General features: G+C 42.4%; 1 pseudogene; it reads right to left on the reverse strand.

The window, feature by feature from the left end:
• Positions 1 to 2,476: 2,476 nt before the first annotated feature.
• LOC120885005 (large ribosomal subunit protein mL42 pseudogene) lies at positions 2,477 to 2,893 on the reverse strand (annotated as a pseudogene).
• Between the last annotated feature and the right edge of the window lie 2,003 nt (positions 2,894 to 4,896).

The following is a 4,896-nucleotide window of genomic DNA, read 5'->3' on the forward strand; positions in this document are numbered from 1 at the left end:
AGCTGGCCAGTCCAGATCGCATGCCCGGCCACTGTGCACCTCCTCTAAAATCAGTTTAAATTAACAAGGACATCTCAAGGACTCCCTCCTCTTCAGCATGATGCTATTACTGTCAATTCATCCAGAATGTCTCATAGTTGTGAACCCTTCCATAAAAATCATTTATCATATGGGCAAATAAATATGTTTTACTTCTTTTTCCTTTTATATACATTTATTTATAAATCAAAAGATGCTTTAGATCATGTGTCCTAACTTTGGTTTCAAAAAGATAAGACACCTCAACTCTGTTGTATTTTTTTATTAACATTTTCCTGGTACATTATAATTATACACAAGAGTGGGATTCACAGTGATATATTCATACATGCACAGAACACAGCATGGTCAATTTTGATCCTCACTTTCTCGCCCTTGGCTTTCCCTCCTCTCCTCCTTCCCCCTGATCCCCTTTACTGGTCTCCCATCTAATTTTATGAGACCCTCCCTCTGTCTTTTTTCCCCCTCTAGCTTTCACATATGGATAAAAACATGACTCTGGAGTTTCTGAGTCTGGCTTTTTTTTCTCTTTACATAAAGATCTCAAGTTTCATCCATTTTTTTTCTGCAAATGACATAATTTTGTTCTTCTTTATGGCTGAATAGAAACTCCATTGCTTATTTACATACTACATTTTCCTTATCCTTTCATCTATTGATGGACACCTAGCCTGGTTGCAGGATCAAGTCCCTGTTATATAAGTGATGGAGTGGCTGGGTCCACTCTCCCAGGGCTTACCTGAGTCGGGATAGGAACGAGTGTAAAGTGGGTGCTCTGGGCGGTGAGCACCATCAAGTTCAAAGGCAATGAGCTGCACCCTTTCCAAACCTGTAAAAGTGAAAAACATCCTTTCCACCCCGTAGGCCATTGGGCAAATGCTCACTTGCCCTCTGAGGTCATTTAGTCTTGAGTTGCAAATTCTTATGATGTTTAAATAGGTACCCTGAGCAGAAGGAATACACAAAAATTACTTGATAGGTTTCTTTGGATAAAATGGGAAGAGTACGAATAGGCTTCCAGATCACAAAACCCGAGCCCTCATCCCAAATGCCCCACTTCTATTTATGTGGCAGCAGGTAAGTCCCTTAACCCCCTTGATACCACTTTATCCTCTGAAGTGTGCTTATATGTGCTTCCCAGGTTGTGAAGATTGAGGAAGGCCTAGTCAAGAAGGTAGTCCATTATTAGCATTAAATAAATGCCTGTTTTGTTCCTTCTTTGGTGGAAGAAAAAGATGCTACAAGCCCCTATAGGACTGATGGTAAACTCTTAGCTCTACCTGGGGAAGATGACACAATTTCTCTCCCTTACCCTCTGCCATCTCAGCCTTTCTGGGCAAACCTCCTGACAAGGCATGAATTCCTTGGAGGGCCTGGCTGTACTGCCCCTCCAGCCTCCGCCACACTCCAGTGGAAAGAGGCCATACATCTTCTCTCCACAGAAACTGTCACATCCTGGAACACAGCCTGCCTTCTGTGGGTCTGGGCCCCTCACCTCCCAGCCTGACGTCAACCCTGCCCTCCCTGGGGCTCAGTAGGGACTATGTGGGGTTTCCTCAGTGAGTCCCCACCCTGGGGTTTCAATGGCCATCGCGTGGGGAGCAAGACCACGGATGTGTCCGTGGCACCAGCTGTGTCTGATGATGTGGCCCGAGAACCCTTGGGTCACCAAGCCAAGTGCTGAGTTGGCGGGAGTTCCTACAATCACAGAGGCCTGACTTCCATGTGGCATAAAGAGGAGCATTGTCCTGGCAGTGTAAGAGAGGATTAGATGGCAGTAGGGCTGCTTGTTATTACCCGACCTCAGTTGATTTTGTGCCCAAACAGTGAAATATAGGCCATTCATGGAATTCCTTTGTTTTATTTTTTTTTTATCATAATGACACAACGCAAACCATACAAGCCTAGTACCAGTGGTATTTGCAAACGCATGACTTACAGATCAGATCTCACATGAACATTTTTTCTCTGCATTGAAAAACCATCACCAAAATGTCTATTCATTTCTTTCTTTTGCCAAGAACTTATATCTGTTCTGGCTCACACATTGCAAATGAAAATATGGTTGAGACTGACTCATGAATTCAGTTGGAAAAACATCTCAGCTCTTTTGTTTTTTTCTTAGGAAACATGCACATTTTATTAACCATCTTTATACTACTACTAATAATAATGTTTAGGTAACATAAAAATACTCAGACACGTAAAAATAAATGATAGACTTTCATATACCCCAAAAGAAAAGATGGGATAGGTTACTTTGAATAAGAATATCAAAATCCAGAAATGATAAAGAAATACATATTCTAATATATGAAGAGACATTTTATTATTATTAGTTTATCACATAACAGTGAATATACCAGATTGCATTTTCTCAAATGGCAAATGAGACACAGGATAACATTTCTCTTTGATTTTCTCAAGAATCTCAATATCAACCATATTTTGGAAGGTTCAGTTTCTTATGTCTGTGATACTATCCTCGAGGATAACAGTGACACTTAGCAGTTAAGTAGTTTTTGCTAAGTTTTTGTCATGGGTCCTTGCTCAGGGTGCTTATCCTTTCATTCTATTCTGGTTTTCAGCACTTGATCATGGGTTTCTTCATTATTGTGCACAGGATCTGGTTGAGCGATAGGTTTTGCGTGTCCACATGGAATATCCACGGAAGGGTGGTAGCATGTGATCATCCTGCCATGAGTGATTAAAGCCAGCTCTACTTTGCAAATATAATCATCCGGAAGAGAAGAATATGTACATTTATGACAAACACAAGATAAAGCTCTGTTTTGGACTGGAAATAAAGGCTTCAAGATAGTTCTCTTGATATCACCCATTTTAATGCTGCCATGGTGTCATAGGATGATTATCAAGTATATGATGAAAGATATTTTGAAGAGAAACTGCCTTTAAAATCTGCTTCTAGACACACCAATTTTTATTTCTGGAAGAGTCCCCAGAACTGTAAGGTCAATCAGCTCCAGCCAGATGTCCATCAGGACACTAGCAGGGCACTTCAGGAAGCATGTGGCACATGCCAGCCCTCCTTCAAGACAGACAAAGTCTGACCACCTCAGTTCTCTTTTTGCGGGGGAGTGGGATCCTGGTGATTGAACTCAGGGGCACTTAACCACTGAGCCACATCCCCAGCCCTATTTAGTATTTTGTTTAGAGACAGGGTCTCACTGAGTTGCTTAGCACCTCACTTTTGCTGAGGCTGGCTTTGAACTTGTGATCCTCCTGCCTCAGCCTCCCCAGCTGCTGATATTACAGGAGTGTGCCACAGCACCCATCCCACCTCCATTCTTAATGATGGGGCTGGTACTGCAACTTCCATGCATCCAATTTGAACTGAGTTGTCAGATGGAATGGACATCCCTTCACTTTGTTTATAATCAGCACCTTCTCTATTTCCAAGTCATTACTCTCTCTCCAATTTCCCTCCTCACCTGTTACCTAGCTGTTACCCCAGCAGAATACCTATTATCCATATTAGCAAGATAATTGGAGTGGGCATCTGTAATCTACTTCCCCTTCCTGTTCCCCACCCAGAGATTTACGTCCCTGACCTCACTCCCCTTCCTTACCTGTCTCTCTCCAGACCTCTAGGACCAACTGCCTGGACTTGGCCTCAAAGCCAAACCTTCCCCTACTTTCCTAACTGTGGTTTGCCCCTTGTTTCTTGGTCTACCAGTTAGCCCCTCTCTGTCCCATGTCTTCAAACCGCTCCTCCCTGCTGGCTCTCTCCCTCCAGCACATAAAAGCATGCTGAATCTCTCCTATCTTCAAAAAGAGGGCTGGCCGGGGAGAGATCTGCTTGGTCTGGCTTCATTCCTAGCCCTTCTCTGGGTGCCAAGCTTTAGGAAGCAGGTCTACACTAGCTCTCTGCACTTTCTCCCCTCCCACTTCAAGTTCCTGCCTGGCACTATACTGTATCTACTCTGGAAAAAGTTACCAGGCTTTTTGAAAGGAAAAGCTAGGAGCTCTATAGTCTTCATCTGATGATGATCTTTTACTTCTGGATTACAATAATCACTTCTGTCTTTACAGTCTATTTTCCACTGTTTCTAAGACAACCTCCTCTCCTGCTTCTAATTGCTCCTCTTAAGTTCCCCTCCTTGGCCCATGCTCCTCCCTCTATCACCATTGTGATCTCTCTGTCTCTCTTTCATGGTTTTACTACTATGTTATGCTGAGGACATTCAAACAAACAGAACCACTCCTGATCTGTTCCCAGCACTTCTTCCTATTAGTGTATAAACTGCTTGACAGGCATCTACATCAAGGTGTCTGAAACAGCACAGCTTTCATCTCTCTCTTTACCATAGCTACGTCTCCTCCTGTGTTCCCAGTCTTATGATACAGCCACCATATTAGCTCCCAAGCCATAAAACTTGACTGTCTGGACTCCTTTTCTGCATTCAGAAAACTATTTAATGTTTTACAATTTACCATAGCTAAGCTACGGAGCCAAACTAGGTACCCTTCAACAGACAAATAGATTAAAAATTGTGGTATATATACACAACAGAATATTGCTCAGCCATAAAGAAGAATGACGTTATGACATTTGCCAGTAAATGCATGGATCTGGAGACTCATGCTAAGTGAAATAAGCCAATTCCTCAAAACCAAAGGTCAAATGTTTTCTCTGATATGATGCTAACCCACAATAAGGGGGTGAGCAGGGAAGAATAGAAATTCAGTGGATTAGGCAAAGGGGAGTGAAGAGAAGGGAGAGGGGATAGGAATAGAAAAGACAATAAGATGAATCTGATGTAACTCTTATATATATATATATATACATACACACACCACAGTGAATCTCTACATCATGTGCATCAAGAGATAGAG

The sequence above is a fragment of the Ictidomys tridecemlineatus genome, chromosome 12 (assembly GCF_052094955.1).
Source record: "Ictidomys tridecemlineatus isolate mIctTri1 chromosome 12, mIctTri1.hap1, whole genome shotgun sequence".
In the NCBI taxonomy this organism is placed as follows: domain Eukaryota; kingdom Metazoa; phylum Chordata; class Mammalia; order Rodentia; family Sciuridae; genus Ictidomys; species Ictidomys tridecemlineatus.